The sequence below is a fragment of the Vanessa atalanta genome, chromosome 2 (assembly GCF_905147765.1).
Source record: "Vanessa atalanta chromosome 2, ilVanAtal1.2, whole genome shotgun sequence".
NCBI lineage: Eukaryota > Metazoa > Arthropoda > Insecta > Lepidoptera > Nymphalidae > Vanessa > Vanessa atalanta.
The window spans coordinates 14,261,562-14,284,714 of NC_061872.1; the positions used below are offsets into that span (position 1 = coordinate 14,261,562).

At 34.6% G+C, this 23,153-nt stretch overlaps 1 protein-coding gene across 4 annotated transcripts in view; it reads left to right on the top strand.

Annotated features, from left to right (window-relative positions):
* LOC125075768 overlaps positions 1-23,153 on the top strand; it is a 66,553-nt gene that overhangs the window by 36,698 nt on the left and 6,702 nt on the right. The window lies entirely within an intron of this gene.

Below are 23,153 nucleotides of genomic sequence, written 5' to 3' on the forward strand. Positions count from 1 at the left end.
GGGTATTTATTTTGAAACGGTTAAACGTTTCGAATAGTGTTGCATCTATTAAATGGTTCTTAATTTGCTAGACCTGCGATTGAATTTCGCAGAAGTAATCGTTTCATGTAAAACAAAAAAGAGTAAACGAATTATTTAAAAATGTATGTATCTTTCACACGAATTTACAGTCTTTGTTTAAGATACAAATTTAAATTAGTGCTTTTATACCAAGCTCAATCGAAGGCATAAAATAATTTGACAAAGCACACCTCTCGACAACATCACATGTGATATACAAACAATTCAACTGTCTGGGAGTGCGAATAAGGTTTGGGTAAAATATTTTAAATCTGTTAAATTCATTCAGTGGAATTCGTCTTTTTTCTGATCACTAAAACTAATTACTCCGAACTAGATCCACCTTATTCTGGCTTCTGTTGTACCAATTCTGTTTTGTTTGTGTTCGACTTGACTGAAAAAAACCGTAACGAAGATTGCCGGCTCAAACACGGGTTCGATTAATATTTCGGTTTTTGTAACCATTTTAAGTTTTTTTTATCTTAACAGATAAATCTGAAGTCACCTACAGTTCATTCAACTTTATTCAAATATTACTACAATATTCAATTATAATATTACTTACAATTGACTGTATCTCCTATTAACAACGCTTGTAAATTGTATTCAGCTCGTGGCTTCATTTGATTAAACTTTGGTCATGGAATTTAATAGTATTTGATCAAAGCCAAACTACCGTAAATACGTGTGAGCCTAACCTTGTGTCGCCAAGTATCGATAAAATAATTAATCTAGTGTCTTAAACATGTTGCGCGCCCAGTTAGTTAATTGCTTCCATAGCGTTGATATTAATTATAACCGACCGAAAATAAAGAAGGATATCAATTCAGTTGTTTCTTCAACTAGAACTCCGTTATTTTATATGTTCATATTTTATGTTATAACATTACTTGGCGAGAACATTTATTCTCCTCTACATTTATTTAAAGCTGTTTATTTTTAATATTAAGCTTAAACTTATTGCGGTTGAACGGTAATCTTAGGAAATACCAGTCCGATTTGATTAATTCTTTCCGTTTGATAATCCATTGATCGAGGTCTTCTATATATAATCTTAAGGCTCATAGCTATGTGATTCGTGCAACCCTCGAGAACGGTGCAGTAACCGTAAATGTACGGCAACTTGGCAAGTATTGACCGGTTAACTTAACTTACAACTTTGATTAAGGATTACTGATAAGCTAACCGAATCCTTTTTTTAATTTCTTCAGAATGTATAATCCATACTGAAAGCGGTGTTACTGCAGGTTTTTGTTTTAATTAGGCAAAAGTAATTAGCATACTCCCAATGGTTTTACTTATCTGTGACTTAGGTATGTCTTCGTGTTTATATAAATACTGTGTGTAGGGCGGCAATTTATAGAGTGATTACTATCTAACCTTTTCAATTAACCGCCCCCCTCATGTCCTGAAGGGAAAACGTCGTTTAATTAAATAAAACCTATTTACTAACATTTAATCTCTGATATCTCGATGTAGTTAGCATAAAAACCTACAGACTTTATTCTTAGTTCTTAATGTTTGTTTAATCCGCCTTTTCTGTCGTTTTTGTGTGTAAAATAACCTTAACCTTACGACCTCCGTGGTCGAGTAGTGTGTACACTGGTTTTCATGGGTACGCCACTCCGAGGTCCCGGGTTCGATTCCCGGCCGAGTCGATGTAGAAAAAGTTCATTAGTCTTCTATGTTGTCCTGGATCTGGGTGTTTGTGGTACCGTCGTTACTTCTGATTTTCCATAACACAAGTGCTTTAGCTAATTACATTGATATCAGATATGTGATGCTGTCTAATATTTATTATATTTATAAATATATGAACGTATACTTAAGTTTACTTTTTAAAGATGCAACATTGGCAACAAATAGGGATTCCAATTACTTAGTAGGTTTTTTAGAGATAAATGTGTATTTAATTAATCATTTAAGTCGAAGTATGTAATACATGTGTAGTGCTCTCGTTCTCTTACCAGACTGTCTACGAGAGTTTGTAAAATAGTTCACAATAGACGCCGTGATAAAGTTATGAGAATTTACAAGCGTTTAATCAGACGAGCCGCCTTGCGCGGCCGCGGATTTAATTTAATATAATTTAGTTATTAGGTTCTTATAAAGTGAGGTCAACGCACGAGTCAGCTAAGTCGTGACATTTGATGCATCTCGATGTGAATGACCACGGGCTGTTTTTACTTGCGACAATTGCTTACATGGCAATTATTTGCACTGCGATTATTTATAGACTGTTTCACGTGTAACGCTGCCAAGAATTTTGTCTGTGATTTTACTAACATCTACTCAAATTTAAGTATTCTTAAATTTTTATGTGTTTTAACAAATAATGTATTGATCTTCACAATTATTACGTTCATTGTCGTTACATGTGCTTGTGTTAGCTCACAATTCACTTTTAAATCTAAAATACGTATTTCCTCTACAATATTTTTTAATATAGAACACGATATTAATTAAAAATCGAATTAAGACCATATTTATAGTGTATAGTTATCATTATAGTGTTTGATGAACGAAGAATTAATCTTTAAATATCAGATTATATGTAATGTTATTACTGGTTCTCGTAAATACATATATATCAGAGGGGTAAAGCAAGGCCGTTGGGCGCAGGGGTGGGTTAATTTCATCAAGATGTCGTCTGGCCGTCGACCGGCAGGGGTGCCGTTAAGCCGGTACGGTCGAGGCTAAATCGGAAGGCGGGTCATCAGAATTTAATTGCCTATAAGTTTCTGCTCTCGTCCTAATATATTCGTTTAATAGAATCATAATTAGCTTTTTGAATAATTTGTTAATAAGTTTGAAAATTGCACACAGGAATCATTTTACGCATGTTTAATATCATCAATATGTCTGCCGAGGCGTTTGAATAATATTTAGCATAATAATTCGGTACAAATATATCAATATTTTTTTATATAATGCGTTTTTTATATAATGTATGTAAGTATGTATGTGTGTGTGTGTGTGTATTTGTGTAAATCGTGCAACTCAATTATATCATTATGTACAGCCTATTCCGGGTGAGAAGGCATGTTTAATTTTTGATTGAAATTTGCTTAAAGCTCAGCCATATTGTGCACTACTAAAAGTCTTTAGTTATAATACAACACAATTACATTTCACTACTGATATCTGCTTTAATTTTACTTCCAAAGTTCGGATAATAGGGTCGTCGACATTCAAAACGCCATTTTTTCGCAAACCCATGGTAAATATCATAGATATTATATGATATCACTAGCTGCGTCCGCGACTGCGTGCGCGTTTTAATTTACCAAAAAACTTATAGTCAGTTCGCAGATTTTACTATAACTTATTAATTCTGTATTGGTCAGCTTTTGTGATATTAAGTCGTTGGTGGCACCCGACGTGACGGCGGAGTGCTGGCAAACGCGAGGGCTGTGAGCGGTACTGGACAGTATATGGACATTGCAGCGTGACTTTATTATTATTTTATAAATAATTCATAAGTAGCCTAAGTTACTCCTTGTTACATAAGCTATCTGCCAGTGAAATTCCCGTAAAAATCGGTCTAGCCGTTCCATAGATTAGCTAGAACAAACAGACACTCCAATTTAGTTATATGTGTGTGTGTATTGATTATATTATATATATATAGATAGATAATGTTAAGCTCTCACACAAAATTAGAGCGTCATTTTGATGTCAGATGTTGCTTTTTTGGTTTATCTCCTCTTGCGGTTGGAATTGACTATTTACAGGCATATTTCGTAACAATAGGTACAATTTTGGTGCTGGTGACATACCAACCTAAGCATACTAAAGTATATTTATAGTTATTTTTGTCAAAGGTTATATAAAGATTATACAAATACGGCTTAACAGATTCAATGGATTTATAACAAAACGTGGCCAAAACGTGAGTTAAGCTTGCATGAAGCCGTATGTATACAATCACTTGTGTGTATCACTGTGAATATATTTTACTATAGATTTGTATTTTGACCGTGTCGTAGGTCATTTAAAATTGTATCACTTATTAACTTATATCAAGTAGCAATTAATAGTCCACATAAGCGTTGGGTTATGTACGTTCTAGCAATAACACTGATTCTAGACTAGAATCATACGTTTCAAAATATAATTAAATTAAAAGCTTGTAAGGGCAGGCTCTGTCCAGCCTTGCTAATCTAAGGCAACATCTTTTTTTTTAATGGACAATTTTGGAGCGTGTTCCACCTCGCCTCGTGTTAGGGGCTTTCGATGTTTATTTTTAACACAAAATGCTTTATATATGTATATGGTGGTCATACATGTTACTGCGGTATATCTTTCCCCGCGGGGATTTCCCGATGATAGGTAATAAAGTTTAATCGAACACAGACCTAAAAAATAACTCGCTGGAAAATAACCGGATGTTTAAATGCTGATATTTAATAACATGAAATGGGGTTAAGCAATTTCCCTTCAGTATTGTATACTTGTTTCTAAACAAAGAAAATGTGAACGTTAATTGGAAGTATTCAGAGAATTAATTAAAAACGTTTCGCGCTCCCGAGACCGACTTGAAGTATTTTCTGGAGATTTTTAATTTATTTAACAGCTTTATGATTACTTCCAACGAGTCCAGATAATGTCGACGACTATTATTTTTCTTTAATTACGACGGAGTTTTAACGGAAATGCGGGATCGTTTTAACCTTTAATAATATTATAATTCGTACTTAGTTTGGATTCTTGATTGCTGAATGGAATTCATTCTATTGCGTTTTAATCACAAAGTTAGTAAAGCATATTTTATCTACTTATAATTTTCGACTGATTTATTTGTAATTTGAAAAAAAAAAAATACTAGAATTTTTAATAATTGTGCTATTTGTTACTCTTACCAATGTCGATTCATTATTATTTTTTTAACATAGTTCAGTTAGACTTTAAACTTCGTCACGACCTTTATAATAAAAGAAAGATAAGTTGAACTAAAATCTGCGAGCAATTTATAATCAATAAGCGACGTAATTACATTACACAGTGCCTTCAGCTCGATGAGACTGTCGTAATATTTTATAGCATTCCAGCGTTTAAAGAGCCTTTGATACAACAAAGCGATCCAATGCTGAGTGAGAGCTTTGACGTCTTTATTTGAGCTTCGTGCGACGCAACACTTTTATACCCGAGCTAATCTCAAGGCTCAAACGAATTAATACTCAAATTTATACCAGATTCGGCACGCACGAGGTGAAAGGAACATCGTGAGGACGTCTGTCTCATGTATGGATTGGCTGATTACCCGGGCATTGATATGTTTCCTTCAAATAATATATAGAAGTACAGTCTTTGGATATTTGTAAATATAACACGTGCTATATAAACTGACCGGTTAGAAATAAGTCGCGAATGGCTCTATGCTGTTTTTAAAAAGTAAAATTCGTTTAAATCGTGAATTGCCCAGCTAAGATTGGTCGCAAAATCGCAAACAAATCCGCAGTTATAATTAGGTGAATACTGAAAATAGTCTTTAATTCAATAAATAATAAATACTGTATTAATATCGTAAACTCTCAAGGGAATACAACTTTTCTTAAATCACATGAGATTTATTTTCGAATACTTCGTAATTACTTTAGTATTTATATCAATAAATTACTCCAAGTACGATTAGAACCGTTTAATAAAACAACGTACGTACACGTCACTTTTTCTATTTTACAAACGCACTCGGAGATAACAAGATTATTTATTGCGAATAGTCTGACCACTTGTAAATGAATATGTTTTATCGGCTGTATTAGCATAGAGTGTTTTTATTTTATCGTCACGGTTTCAGCGATATGAAACAGAATATTTATCGGCGTATTTCTAAATCAGGCTAAATATTGGTGCATTCGAAAATGACATATTTCAACAAATCGCGACGCTGACAGCTGTCCGAGCTTAATCACCGCGAATATACGAGCGCGGTGTCGTAAATCATCCAACAATTGTAGATTTAACAACAGGAGATAAATATCAGTTGTTAACCAAAGTCACGAGCTCGACAAGGAGTTATATCAAAACGAATTGTTCGCGTTTGCCATAAAATCAGTTATCGGTCAATCCTGCGTTCAGAGAAATCGCATTGTTGCTCATTTGCTATTTATAGACGACGCGTGTTCAAGATTCGTCCTTCGCAATCCGAGCCGGTTGCAAGTGTGTATTTATGAACTTAATTGAATGTTCTGTTCTCATCGAGGAAATCAAATACAATACGATGGTTTTACGTAGCGGTCAGAATTAAGCGACACCTTAGACTGATATTTTGTTAGGATTACATAATTATTTATCGTTTAGCATTGTAACAGTAGCACCGTGTCACGTGCTCCGTCCAATGTCGCCCCGGCGAGTAGTTTTATCTTCCGTCTTCCGCGCCACGCTCCGCTACGCCTCAATAGCTCGCCTCGTGCTTGTGAACATGATACGATTTGTCGATCGATCGTTGTATGGAAAAATTGCTAATGGTAAAAAGTAATAAATAATAAGTTTAATATAAAAAAGCCACTCTGATGGACGGATTCAAGTTAGTGATATCAGTATGCACAGGATCCGCACTCATTAAATGTTACGTCAATAATTATACTTAATATTCCGTACGTTTTAAATAACTTTTAATATTTTAGTAAGCTATTTATACTCGTAAGTGTTAATATGCCCAATTAACGAAGGACGTATCACTTGCAGTGGTGCGGCGTCTGCGTGGGCGCACTGAATTCGCCAGCTCGTTGTCGATGTCAACTCATATGACCCCGCGGTAATTGTCGAGATTTTAAAGAAATCGCCTGAATATTACAATAATTGTTAATAAATTATTTATTATCTATATATATTAAGATCTTTAAAAAGGTTTTGCGGGGTCGTGAATATCTTAATTAATAAGTTAATACGATCGTGATGATTTTGATCTCTTAGAGTTCAGTATCTCTCTATATCAGATTAATGCACGTATTATTTCAATCGTAATCGTAAATATCGACATGTAGGTTGTCCCATATTGTGTGTCTATTTTCACATATTATTAATAGTACAAATAACGATTAGGATCGTTTAAAGTTTAAATTTCAATGTAAATTTACTCGAACGTTTAGCTTAAATTACAAATATTGACCAGTTTGTTTATAGCAGGCCTGTCGCTCGTGGTCGAAACTCATTTGCGCGCCTTCCCTTTTTTTTTGTTATTCGACCTTTTATAATAAAACCTTATGAAAATGCGATTACGACGATGTTAACGTATATAATCCATAATCATAATATATAGAATAATATCTCGAAACCTTTTGTGCAATTGTATTATTTTTATCTCAAGTACATTTGAAACGATTCTTCATCGAGTTCTCGGTAGTGGAAACTAGCGTATTTACCTCGAGAGCGTTACTCGGAAACGCCGTCGGCGTCGACCTTGCAATCAGCCTTTCTGTATCCGTTGATACATTGATTAAATAATCGTATAATTCAGCTCCTTGCGTATTAACCGTCATTAATAATCGCGTGCGACCGACCCTTAGGAAATAGAAAATATTTTGCAAATTTATATGAAATAATGTTCACATGTGTACTGTTAACATTTTTATTATTTGATCGACTTATTTAACTTTCCGTCTTTTGTTGCAGGTATCGATATCGGTCACAAGGAAGACATAAATAATAATATAATTCTATCTAGCGTTAAAGGTAAACGGTTTTTGATATCGGAATGCAAATATTGAATGACTTAAATGAACACCGATATGCATCCGATACCAGTTAGCGGTACGTTATGGTTTCGTCGAGTTTTTGTTATTTAAACTCGTCATTTAATCTTTATATTTAAAACAAGTTATGACGTTACCCGCTTCATTGTTTATTAAAATGGAAATATTTTAATGTTCGAGATACTTGGTGGTAGGGATTTTTGCTACTCAGTCTGGGTATGTACCATCCACTCAACAGCGTCAGTATCTATGTAATGGACGGTGGTGATCAGTTACCACCAGGTGGCCCATTTGACCGTCTATCGCCTATCTATTATATAAAACAGATTACATTACGTGTACATTTTCATATAGGGTTTTGTTAGGAAGGAAGTAAATGAAACCATATTCGCTGCTCAAGTTGTATGGATTTGTTATGAATCTATATTTGCAACAGGTCATTGACTGCCACTTGCTTCGCGCCGGCGTCATTCTATTGGACACGACATAATTATACACTTTGATGTTAAATATTAATTCTAAAAATGTAATTATTCGAAGCTGTCTTTGACGTAAATTTTATACAATATTTAGAGTCGTTAGCGTTTATCTTCCCTACACGCAAATTGTAAATTTTCCTTTGCCCTTTAGGTACAGGGAATCAATTGTCCCGAAACATATCTAAATAAAGATCGAGACTTCTGTAAAGAGTAACTGGCAAAGTCAAATTAAAATACGATCGCACCGAATGAATAGTCCAGTGCAATATATGTATAGGAAAAACCGTGAAAAATCTTGGCAGTGACTTGTATCGGTCGGGTCGTGCGCTCACGCGGCGCGCGGCCCGCTGATGTCATGATGTGTACGAAATACGGCCGGACGACGTCACGCCGGCTCTTCTCGATAATACATATCTAATTGCACTATTCGATGTCTGTGAGGAATTTCTCGCTTACGTATGTTTGTTAATATTCCGCTTCTAGAGTTGTGTTGATATTATTATATAGATAATGAGTATAGACTCAGAGATTCAATTAAACATGAATATATTATAAAACAAAGTCGCTTACCTAAACCTTAAATATGTGTCAGGCATTTAATCTAGATTAAACTTGACTTTTGCGTTGTTTTCAAATTATGTGCAGACACAAAACGTTCGCTGCGATATTTATGGTAAGTGCTCATAACAAAATGAAAGTACAACTCGTCCCATCAAATCTTTTTGGAAAACAATACCATGATAAAAGAGGGGGTGTGGTAAAGCTGACGACATGCACGTTTAATCTTACCAATCACTTGTATTCATGGTTTCAATTCGAACCGTTTATAAATTAACCAGTGCAAATAGAGAACCAAGAAACATGGACAATTTAGGTTATGGCTGGCTATGCCCTGCAGTTGAAGTGAATCATTACATTAGCGGCAAATCTCGGGCAGTGGGTACCTGGGTATGCGTAGCTATTGTTGGAAATTAAATCATATATGTGCACAAAAGTCCTTGTGATAGCCCTGATAGCGGGCACAGCTAGGACGGTAAACCGGTTCTGCACAGCGTCATACACATTCGGAAGTTGTACCAATAACGTCACGCAAATCGAGGGTTACCGCTACACAGCTTATTAAAGTTTTACAATAAAATAAACAATAATTAGGCACAACTTAAAAGGAAAAAAAAGAAAAATAATGTTTATGATTTTTTAATTCGATTTAAAAATTATGTCGAACATTTTTATTTTCAAGCTCTTCAAGAAGTTATTGACGTTCACGTTATATTCTTACGTTTCCGTATTGTTCTTGTAAAACGTGATGGATGGCCGACGTCATGTGTTTCTCAAGAACTCAATCTCGTACTTTATGATAACCATAAAATGTTTTATTTTTATTATTTTCCGTCTCACTGACACAAAAATTCCAATCATTCCGTTGTCTTGTGACATTTTATTATTAGAAATAACGAATAGTAGTGAACCTCACGCCGGCGACATGAGCCATTGTTGCGCAAACAAATCAATACTGCACGCTGAGTTAATATAACATTCTCGTAAACTCATCAAGGCGTAAGTTTATTTACATTATCTGGACTTACTCGTCATATAATATTTTAACAAAAGTAAGTAGATAATATGAACATTTTTGTTCGTCTAAATTTTTTTCCAAAACTTTGAAGGTGTGTTAGGCAAACGATCGAATATCTGCAAGAGGGGGTGCCGCAATACGATAGTCGCTTACAAACGAATTTAAAGAGTCCTGTTCAATTGTTTACAACGCATGCCGAGAGATTTATGTAAATCTTTAGTTCATTAAGTAACTGTATATGTTAGTAAATACTACAAAATCAAAATAGGGATGTTAGGGATGTATAGGGATGTTAGGAATATACTAATAAATCAAAAAGTTAAAATAACTTTCTAGGTCGGTGCTACACACAATTGCAGTCATTCGGCTAAACGTTTCCATGACATCATATCTCTATTTAAAAGACGACTGAACAATAAATGCAATCTACATAATATATATATAATAAAAAAAAAAATATATATATATAAAGATCTCTATTTGCGCTTTTTAGGCATTTAATAATTAAAAAAAACTCAGGTGTACCAGCGTAACATGTTAGTTTCGAATTGGTCACAACAGCAGGTTACCCTCAAATACGGTTATTCGAGAAAAGTCGAATGGTGCTTCACACATTAGGCCTTACTTCGATTGCTATTATGACAGTTGGAACCATTGCGCTGCACCAGTAAAGAGTGATCGTTCGGCGAGGGAACGACATCGACAGTCGACACTACACTCGACCGCTACGGTTACACGCCGCCTGACGCAATGGCTCTTGCGTGTTTTAAAATTTCTAATCACTCTAATGATAAATATTAGTAAATTGCATTTGTCGTTTTGCGTCATGTTTAATGCTCCTAGACGCGTACCTCGAGTAAATGCGGTTTGTTACCGTGATAAGTTAACGCAGATTATATTAGTAAAGCAACACAATCGACACTGTTGTATGAAACACAACAGAAACTTCTTGAACAACATGACACGAGATAATTTCAATAAACGTTCAAGGCTTCGTATATATAAATGTATGTAATTAACCACTTCAGATAAGAAAGTGGTACGTGTTCACTTTACCGAATGTTAGCATCGCACATCAATACATCCTATAAAAATACCTCGAATATTATTTTTTAATCCTGTTCTATTTAATGAGTTATTAATTTAACCGAGTATATCAATTAGTTTCTTTCGATAAAATAATCCGAGGGCGTTTTTTCTTTCTTTTTAATAACTGACATATACTTTGCAAATCAGAATCAACGTATTCGAGGAAAAAACGACATCTGCGACTTGGAAATCACGTACACGCTTAGAAAACAGACGCCAACCTTCTCGACTATAGAAAACTTCACATTGGGACCTACATCTCCTTATAGAATTATTATAAAATCTGTATATTTATTTAGATTTCGTTACAATACAAATACTGATAACATTTGTGTATTATTATGTTTGGGCGCCCGATCTTGTTCCTAGCCTATTCCGATTTTTAGTCGACTTCGAAAAGGAGGTTCTCAATTCGTCTGTATTTTTTTTTCTGATTGAGTTTGAGTAAATGTAGCGAAGCAAGATTTGCAGTAAAATAGAATATATCGTAATAATATGTTGGGCTGCGGTAATTGAATTATTACAAACGGATGGTTACTTTATGTTAACAATATATTTAATTAAATAAAATGTTTTCCCAGGCGGCGACGTCATCGATGACATCCCTCTTGTAATAGCCATTACGCGAGATCGATTGTTTTAAAAAATACGGGGAATTTATATTGATGACTTTGTAAAAATTACATATTATAAAAATTAGTTTTTATTTTTATGGCGATGACATGTTACAAATATTGATTGTTTTATAATATTATGAACTTATTTTAATCGCCGTATTTATTGATAAAGTAGACACGACAAAATTTATCATAACTAAAAACATTTTCATATCAACGACACTTAAACCATTGTCATAAACTACAAGGTCAAAATTGTATTACGTACTACATACAATGGTTGCTTTAAAAAAAGTCTGAAGTTATCTAAATTTCTTGGTTGGAAAAAAAGTTTTCGTAATGTTAATCAATCAATCAAAATATACGTTATTCGAGTAGGCTTTTATAAGTACTGTAGTCATTTTACAGAACTGCAATAAAAGTAAAGGTACCACCGGTTCGGAAAGTAGTTTCTGCCGAGAAGAACCATCAAGAAAATCAGTAGTTACATATGTCGAGATCACTATTGACAATTTTATAGATGTCTGCACATTAGTAGGAGTAGATGTAATCAAATGATAACTAGCAACCATCTGTACAAAGTTCGAATTAATTTTGGTTCAGAGATTGGAGAAACGTGGAGGAAGATTTATTAAACTTACGAATCATAGGCATTTAATTAGTTTTGAATGTGTCGTAATACCAAGTACCCGTGTAGGTCGAATAGAGGCATCATCACTGACTCATTGTAGAATCTACCCGCCCCCGCGACGCTCCAACGCTCTAGCGCCAAGGTCGGCTCAGCTGAATTTTTAAGGAAGCCTGTGTAAGCAGTAACGAGACAAAATTTGCAACTGCATCGTGTCACATTTCAACTGACCTTCGCATCAGTTAACGGTCGAAGTTCAGTTTGTATATATGTACGTATCTGGATATTTTTATCGTCTACATCTCTTTCCACGTTTGATGTTATTTTTATTGAACTACCGTGGACCTCTTTATTTATATTTTAATTATCCTTCTCAATACAATTCACAGGTATTTTTTAATTGTGCTATAAAAAATTAAATCTCCTGACAAAACATTGATAAATAAGACATATTAATGATTATTTATTAGAGATTGTATTCATTTTAAAAAAGCGTGGACTTAGTATTTGTTTATTTACAGGTAGGATATCTATAAATTTATTTGTGCTTTATCTAATCGAAATGGAGGAAAAGATGAACTAGTTATTTAATTGACGGTTCTTCTCGGTAATTTAACGCTGTAACGTGACAATTCAAGAGCTGACGGCTTTTAGGAGCCCACTTGAATAAATAATTTTGATTTTGGTTTAAGTCTAACGGTCGTTAATAGCGATGGGTATATTTCGCTGCTAAAGGCTGTATATTACCTCTCTTACCTGTTTTTAACCATAAAATACTTTAAGTTAACTTTTTGTTTGACAAAATTGACTATAAAGTACGCTAGTTATAGCTTGTACACTGTATCGATATAGGTGTATGTAAACACAAACAGCGTCTCGTTTCATACGTGTCTTGCGGTAAAGTAAACGTGTGCAAGCCGCGTGTGAGCCGATCGGGGATAGAAATTCAGCGACGTATCAATCACTAACCGCTGTCGAGTCAAGTATACGGTTACACCGAGCCCTTCTAAAATACTGTAAAATTTTTATTTTGCATATTAAATTAACACCGATTTGTAAATATGTATGTATATGTATTTATATAGTATATATAAATAATATACGTAGTATATGTATTTTGTGTATTGTATTTTTATGTATGTTTATGTATTATATTTTTATTTATGTAAGTATTTATATTTTCATATTTCTTTATACTACAGTATGCACTATTTTGCCCGCTACATCACCCTGTCACTCACCTCCATAGGTTGACTGGAAGAAATCTCTTTTAGAGATAAGTCCACCTTTGCCTGTACATATGTTACTGTACCATGATTGTAACATATTTTAGTGCAATAAAGAATATAATAAAATTCACACAAATCGATCGCCGTGTCTGCGTCTGCACCCCCTCGGTGAGGTTTCAAATTAATCTAACTAGCATGACCGACAAATTTATGACATGCGACTGACTTTTGCTCAGGCTTAGGTTTAGGGAATATTTTCAGACTTTCTATATTTGAAATCTCAGTTTGAAACGCAGTGCTATCATATATTTTACTTTTGTCTAGATAGCCGATGTACTTGTCTAATACTTAGATCTGGCGAATCAGTTTGTGATAATAGGATCGATGAGCGACAAATGAAGGTTTATTTGCTAAATACTGACTTGTGATGTTGTATATATAACTATACTATACCAATTAACATAAGCTTAGGGATAGATGTTAACCGTATTATAGGATCGTGACCTTTTTATTTTTTCTCTTCTTGGTAGTACTTTGCGCAAACTCGTCAGGGATTTAAGATCTGTGATCCCATTATCTGTTGCGCGCTGACGATGTAACGCATGATTTTTTAATAAATAGGTGATTTTTTTAAATACTAAGAGCCGAGATTGCTCAGTGTTTAGAACGCGTGCATCTTTACCGATGATTTGGGGTCCAAACCCAGACAGGCACTACTGAATTTTCATGTGCTTAATTTTTGTTTATAATTCATCTCGTGCACGGCGGTGAAGGAAAATATCGTGAGGAAACCTGCATGTGTTAATTTCAACGAAATTCTGCCACATGTGTATTCCACCAACCCGCATTGAAGCAGCGTGGTGGAATAAGCTGCAAACATTCTCCTCAAAGAGAGAGGAGGCCTTAGACCAGCAGTGAGAAATTTACAGGCTGCTAATGTAAAATGTAATAGTCGATGGTTACCACAGAGCACCAGTTAGCCTACATACACGTCTCTATATAAGCTATCTGGAGGTCCCATCTATATATTTAATAAAGTCATCAGTTCTATTGTATGAAGATGATTAATGATATATTTAAGTTTACTAAAACGAAAAATTATCAAAAATGCTCATAACAACATAATCCGCATCACTTCATTCGACCTTGAATTTGCCTTATTAACTAAAATGTATGGTTTCAATACAACCTCTGTATGTGTAGTTCTTCAATTACAGGTTGAGGTATCTAATGTTTGCTTATTTTTGTATTTTTTTATCTCAGACTTATTTATCGATTTAAACTTAAACTAAAAATTAAGGATTAAGAACTACAAATTTGATTTCAATGACAGTAAAACCTTTTCTCTGAAAGGCAATTTTAAAGTGGCTTGGACATTGTCTTTTACGAGACGGAGCCGCTCAGGGCGACGGATAAAGGTTGTTTCCCAACCCCTGAAGACTTATATTTTCCATCAGTTTCATCAAACAGAACAAGTATGAAATGTAACATGCGTTTATACCACACACAAGAGATATCATCGAAGTAATGACTAAATCGTTTAATTAGAGTTTGTGAATATAAAAATGGAGAACATGCGATAAGATTGCGCAACACCCGAGAAAGTGCGAGCCACCCCGAGCGTGCAAATCATTAAGATGGAGAATGCATTCATGTCTTCCGTGTCGGTGCCCGTCTCATTCGGAGCATTAGCTAGGACGAGCGCTCGAACGAACGAACGACTTTATGTATCTTTACAAAGTGTTCTAAAGTAAACAAGGTTGAGGATAGTCTTCTATACAAAGGCATCGGGAAGATTTGTCACGTCGGTGGAGCGATAATGGCTGCTAGCTCGAGGGTTAAATGTAAATAACAGATATTTTTGATTCTATATATAGCGATTGTCAACTAAAAGAAAAAACTAAAAAAAATGTTCATATAAAAATATAGGGATTGTCAACTAAAAGAAAAAACTAAAAAAATTGTTAATACATTTTTCAACGATGTTCATTATTTGGTCTTTTAAGAAAAATAAATCTTTTTCCAATTGTAAACCTGACAAACTATTTTATTATGTTTATTTATTTCAACGGGTTAATCTCAACATCTAGTAAGCAGTTTAAAAAAATATGAGTTACGAGTTTACGTTACGGAGTAGTAATATTGGTCGCTCGTAAAAACGCTCGGAGCAGCTAGACGAAATAAATTCAATTACGCTAGCCTGCTAGGTTAAAATGAATTTGGAAACTTATAAAGAAATATATATATTTAATGACAATGTTATTTCCTAGCAATTAAAAATATATGACTCTGTGGTTCACATTTAAACAAGATGATTTATGTAGCAATACACATATTATACCATATGTACTACTCAGAAAAAATATTATATTAAAATTTTAATTATATAAATATACTAAGTAAAAAAATATCAGCTGGTTAGTAATAATTTTTGATGAGTTCGTTATCGATACATATTGCAAGGATGGGACTCTATGATCAAACCATATATTTGGTAGAACAATTATTTTTTCCAATTATTTAGATAATTATTTCGAGATTTAACAATAAAACCCAGTGAGTGATTCATTTTTGAGAATCATCAAATCGACACATTTTATCCTCGCTATCTCCGTTAGCTACGACATTCGAGAGATTTCGCACAGGAAGTTTTTGGGCATCTCATCGTAATGAATCTACTCACGAAAAAATAGCTTAACCTGGACTAATATAGTCGTTTGGCATTTAATTTTTTGTAGTACATAACGGTCTAATATAAAATTAACACACATTTTTTTAAGATGTTAACACTGACGTCATTAATAAAATAATTTTGTGTATTTCCTGTTCTTACGACATGTGCCTTATTTTGGGTGTGGATGTTATGCATGTAGTGCGATGACGCTGAAGGATCCTAGATCGCGCTATAATAATTTTACGAATCATTACGTACAATACAGCAAATTAAATGTAGAAATTAATATTAAAGATTATTACGTGTATATTCTAATGTATTTCGATATTGCGAATTTAAATATTTTACTGCAATAATGTTCAAAAAATAAACGGTTACTCATCAATAGTTATAGATAGAGCTATTACCATTAATGACGAGTATAACTTGTATAAGTCTAAAGATTTATTATAAAATATGCATCGCTTAATGTTCATTTCGTCATTTAGGATTATAAATATGTATGGTGATGAAATAGCTTCAGGAATACGTTAGAAATTCACAATGAATTCAAATGAAGAATGAATAAGGAGGTCATTTATTATAGCGGTCATATTTAAAATTGAGCCGAGATGGCCCAGTGGTTAGACAGCGTGCATCTTAACCGATGATTGCGGGTTCATACCCAGGCAATCACCACTGAATTATCATGAGCTTAATTTGTGTTTATAATTCATCTCGTGCTCGGCGGTGAAGGAGAACATCGTGAGGAAACCTGCATGTGTCTAATTTCAACGAAATTTTGCCACATGTGTATTCCACCAACCCACATTGCAGCAGTGTGGTGGAATATGCTCCATACCTTTTCCTCAAAGGGAGAGGAGGCCTTAGCCCAGCAGTGGGAAATTTACAAGCTGTTAATGTATTATAAAAAAAACTTGATGAAATTTAAACAATATAATTAAATCGACAATAACTACACTTATTACAATGTTTTATAATAATTGTGTGAAATCTGAAGTTTTCATCCCCATAGAGTCGATTTTTCATAAAGTTATGAAAGTATAATATTAACTCGTGTTTTCGCTGACGGCTGTACAACAAGGTGTCGTTTTGTTGCACATTAAAATCTGTAATTATTTTAACACTATCAAGAACATTCTCATTTTTTTCTCACGCGTGTTGTTACAACGGGTACTAAAGCAACTGAATACAACGGAATACTTAAAACAACCACGCATACTTTCACTAGCGCTGACAACGACGACGACAACGTTCAATTGACTACCGAAACAATAGAATCGAGTCTGATTTGTTTAATTTTAACCTACGTGTGTCAATGTGTACATCGGTTTTCATGGGTGGGTCACGCCACTCCGAGGTCCCGGGTTTGATTCCCGGCCGAGTCGATGCTGAAAAAGTTCATTAGTTTTCTATGTTGTCTTGGGTCTGGGTGTATGTGGTACCGTCGTTACTTCTGATTTACCATAACACAAGTGCTACTTACATTAGGATCAGAGTCATGTATGTGATGTTGTCCAATATTTATTTATTTATTTATTTATACTTAGTAATAGTATATTGTACCATATTTCAATACGAACAAAAGCACGCAAAATGTAATTTATAATCACTTAGCAGTTGGTTCGAGCAGAGAGCGTTACTTGGCTTCAAACAGGGGTACAAAAATTATCATCGTATCAAAAAATCACATACACACTGATGATGTTCAAATCATAATACGAAACGAGGTATAGTTTAAGGTGGATTTGTTTTATTTGCACACTTATGTCTGTGGCGCGATTGTAGCTTTTCCATTATCCACGGTTCTGTATTGATTATAGTAATTGTTAACGCTTAGTGGAACTAATTTATTTAGTAACAGTCCATTTGTACCATTTCAAGTCTCAAAATCGAGTAATTTTGTAGCCTGCCAACAATATTATCGTCAACGTCATGTGATCAAGTGTAAGTACGAACAACCATCTATAATTATAGTGATTTTCTATTTGTCATACAAAAAATCTGTCAAAAACCTGCGTTATATCTTATTACTGAATCATTTCGCCGAGTTTTTGCTAAAATTACGTAAAAGAAAATCCAATTATTATGTACATACGTGTTGCGTTTTGTTAATATAAATATATCGAGCTTCAATAATGAAGTCGCATTTAAGGTGACGTCGTCCGTCATATCCCGACACTCGACACTCGACACTCGCCGCTGGTCCATCCGCCCCGCGACCTTGCTCCGATTATACACGAGCTGCCAGGCTTATATTACTACCGCGTTACGATGACTCTGCGAACGTTTGCGACACTATAGTTGCTAACGTGCCGTTGAAGCAAAAACTAATATTTAATTATTTATTAAAAAATATCTGTAGCCATATTTATCTACAGATATATAGTAAAACTATTACTTAAGAAGTTATTCCTAAAAGAAGCCCTAAGTGGATAGTTCTAATTTATTCTTTTCATATTATTAATGAAACAACAAGTGAATGTCCCACAACTGGACAATGACCTCCAATCCTGTTTAGACGAATGATTCGGAGCTTTAGATTGGGTACATCGTACCATAGCGGTTATACATACGCTTTATATACAAGGTACATGCTGTGTGCGTATATACCACCCAAATCTTGAAATTCTGGTCCAAGATCTTCGGCTCGGATTATAAAAGAAGAGGTAGACGGAACGCGCGGAACATTATAGTGAAGCAACAGAAGCGAATACAGAACCTCTTAAGATTTAATGGAAATAAGTAGTTTTATATGTGAGAAATAGCTTAGACTTTATTTGGTTTTGAGATACAATACAATATATATATAATAAACAATTATTTGATCTGCACACTCTTATCATAATTGCTCTATAAGCGGAGCATTTTTTTAAGTTACGATTTAAATACTTATTTTAATTTTTCTAGAGATAGGTTAATTCCTATATTTGTAACATATTTTTCAATAACCGTTTAACTTTTACCTGGCAAATGAATAGTTTTTGAAATAAATAAAATATTTATTTAATTAATTAACAAATATGTATGTAGCTAACGTTACGTAGGTTAAATGTTGACTACCTATTCTGAATATTTATTTATTAATGTGATATATATTCGCGAAAACACAGCTGAAACGTTTAATTGAGTTGAGCTTTCAATATCAACACGATTCTTTTAAATATCTAGAGTTATTGTAAAAAAATATCCAATGTAATGTTTCGGAATGGTTGCTCTCCAGTTCCGATGAAGTACGACGTTGCTATACGTGTGTGTCGGGGCTCGTGACGTACACGGTCGCTCGTAAAACCACGGAATGGGGGCGACTCTCTGCAAGTGTAATGACTAACGTTAACGCTCGCGTCTCCAGCTCCCCGGCGCGCGGCGTGACCATCTTGCATAATGCAGCGATTGTTATGTTTCAAGCGCTGTTTGTAGGTTAGGTGCAACTGTAACATCATTAGCCGTGTGTTTCAGATGTTGTTGCCTTTGAGTCCAATTTTGTAACAGTTACACTTTCAGTTTTTATACTTGGTCATTGATCGATCTTGTTATTTGTAATTATTCATTTTTAAAAAGTCTTGGTTTTTAAATTATAATTAACAGAAGTTTTAAGATAGCTCACTACTTTGTACACGCGAATGTAATTATAAAAATGACTTTGACGCAATACCCATATTTTATAAATAAATTGGAATCAATCTTAACATTTTCTAAAATTATAATTTAGCATTTAAGAGTGAACATAATATACGTTATCTATTAATTGCTAATATTAAACACTCACTCACACATTTGTATAGCGCTATTTAGTCCACGCCGCTTTAAATACGTTTATTTGGAGAATATTACAAATTTACATAAATCTGTCATCGTGCCATCTCGCGCAAGTGTCTAATAGCAAATGACTTGCATATGATTACAATTAAGTCATCTCGTCAGCCACCAATACTCGTTGGATATACACAGAACGTATACAAAACATTATGGATTAAAGACTTCAAATGGAACCTGTTTCGGTAATTGTGTTGTTGTTAATAATTATTATTAGTTAGTCTGGTTAGTCCAGTGGCAAGAATATGACGTTGAAGATTTTTTAAAATTTCGAATAAAGAAGACAAATTTTTTTTTGTACACAAGGGACAAACCATCTTAGCTCCCAAAGCTGGTGGCGCATAGGCGATGTAAGGTATGAATACTTCTTACAGCACTAATGTCCATAGGTAGTGCTGACCAGTTAGCATCAAGTGGGCTATTTGTCCGTCCGCCAACCTACATCATAAAAATGGTGATTGAGTTAGGAAGCAACATTAACATGAAGAAGGCTTTTGACTACAGACGTCACTTGTGGTCTACGTAGGGCAGAGTCTGAATATTGTTATTCCCATGTAGTCAAAATAATAACATTTACAAAGGTCATCTACGAATCATACAAACAATATATATCTGTATATGGAGTTGGCAACTAAGTTAATGCGGTTTTAAAATAAGAAGAAATGGAAACAATCAATACGAAATCTGCAGTCGTTCAGCTGCCAACCTTATACTTACCGATATCTATATAAATGAATATCAGTGTTTGTAAGTTTGTCAACTTTTGCTCCTAAACTATTCACCCAATCGCGATAGAACTTTGTTGTTTGTTTGTTGGTGAGTTGTTCGGCGTACGCCCCAGAAGGCTTTAAAAAAAAGGATGTCTTTCAATTTAAATATTAATGTAGGCCCTTGTGCTACCCGTGTGGACCGCGACGGCTAACACATAATATGTATATAAATAGACAAGTGATGACTGAAACAATTAGATGATAATGAGAAATTTGGCAAATACATTGTCAGGGGTACGAAAACGTCTTAGGGTAGTGTATGATTTTGGAGAAATGTTAGATTTGTATTGAGAACGAACAAGGAAGCGGGTTACCTGGCACGCTGGTTCTTTCCGCCTGATAAAAGGCTGCTGGACTCTGCTGGACTGCTTGGTTGAGCCACCAAAAAAAAATCGGTTGAAATTTGTGATGCAGGTCAGACCTCGACTGGACGTAGAGGCGGCGAGATGACACACTCTTAAGTAAATTATGACTCTTTGTGACATATCGACTGTTCATTCTCAACGGAGAGTAGCTAACTGTGAAGGACACATTACAGCTCACGAGTGAGTTCCCAAACACAGTTGAACTCTCAATTCCCTCTAATAATAATCCGAAGGGACGGCGACCAAACCAAATGACAACTCTCTTAGCCGGAAAAACACTTTTTTTTCATGTTTGCTCTTCAATCTAAAAGTAGCCTGTGTGAAGCCGGGACGGGTAGCTAGTTAAATCATAAATCAAGTAGATGTTATACTCACCTATACCTTAGTATATGTTATAATCCGGGTATAAAACGAACTTTAGACATGGTTAAAGTCTACTCATGATGTTGTTTTCTGATAATAAATACGTGTAGTAAATAAATAAATGTAACTTTAGATGAACACGTCACGAGATACCTAAATATTCAATCCGAGCTCGTGAACGTAGTAAACATATCTTATTTATTTTCTTACTGATATTGTAAATGCAAAAGTCTACGATTCGAGCAAGTAAATAGAAAGATGTCTTAGAAGAGAATCGAACAGATACTTTTTAATGAATAAGAATATTTTAATTGATTATTACTAGCGAAACGAACGCCAGTAATAGTTAATGAAACATTAATATATTTATGTATAAAATATTCCCTATGTCATTCATTACAAACGTAATTATTTTCTAATAATTAAATTAGTAATAATGCGGGGGCTCGATCAAATGTAACTATTATTAACAGTTCAAATACATGTCATTCACACTTTTCCATGTGGTATGTACGCGTTGCTTATATCGAGGTTTCTCGATGACAAGTTCATTAATAATGTGTTTAACATAAATAAAAAGCGGACATTGAGTGATAAAATCTATAAAAATGTGTGTCGTGGGCGGAGGAGTGCATGTCCGATGCCTTTGACAAGCTGCCCGATGACTAACTTCTGGGAACAGGTCGTGATTACAGCTAAATATAGATACTGACAATGTAGGGAATCATTCGTCGTGACGTGACGTGGAGTATCTTCGAAATATCTTCAGCAATTATATCGAAGATGAGCGTCGACTTCATTCAACTGATCACTTCAAACTGTAAACATTACGTACACCCTATACGTAATGTTTACAGTTTAAAGTAATTGACTCGGCTTGATTTTAAGATGTTTTTGCTATTATACCGTTAAGTATATATACCGGCTAAAAATACGCCGACGTTATAAATAATAATAAAATGCAAATTGACGAAATCAACGTCAAAATGTTAAATAATAATGTCGGTAATTCCTGCGAAAATTTTCGGCATCGGCAAACTAGTTTTGTATAAACTCTTGGAAACCTCAAGAATTTAACTGAAACTTCGTCGCCGGGCCAAGAACGAGCAACACTTGACCCTGTGTCCAGTCCTCGGTCAGCTCTCGGTTGGCCCTATTGTGCTTCAAATGCTCGTGAACTTCAGGCTTTACGCCAAAATGGCAACAATTACTTTCTACTAATACAAAGGTTACGTGAAAGTTTGTAGAAAAAAAAATAATGATATGAAACAAATTTTATTACTGCCAAGAGAGATTCTATAGAGAGTAATAGATCACTTTAACGATACAATAAAACTGTTTCTTGCGTATTGGAACTAATTAAGTAACTCTGTACCGCGTCGAGCAATAATAATGTAAGGCTTTAATCTCAGCGATCAATAAAACAATAAGGCGCGTGCGGGAGTTAAACTTGTTTTGCAACAGAACTGTTTCAAATCTCAAGCGTTGCATATAGAAAATTTTCACTCAATCTAGACCTTGGAATGTTGCTCTAATGACGTCGTAGCTTCAGGAATGTAAGTTTCATAAAATCAATACATCAAAAGGTAATAGTTAAGCATGTAGACACGACTATATAACTTATGTAACGGAATGAACACATATCATTGAAGTGATAACGTCGTCGAGATGCTTGTGAAGATCGTCTTGTTCATCGACACCTCTAAATCACCTGGTCGTCTCGAGATTAAATCGGAGGCACTCAGACGTGGTGATAACGCTTTTATGGCACTACTTTGCATGGATAGGGT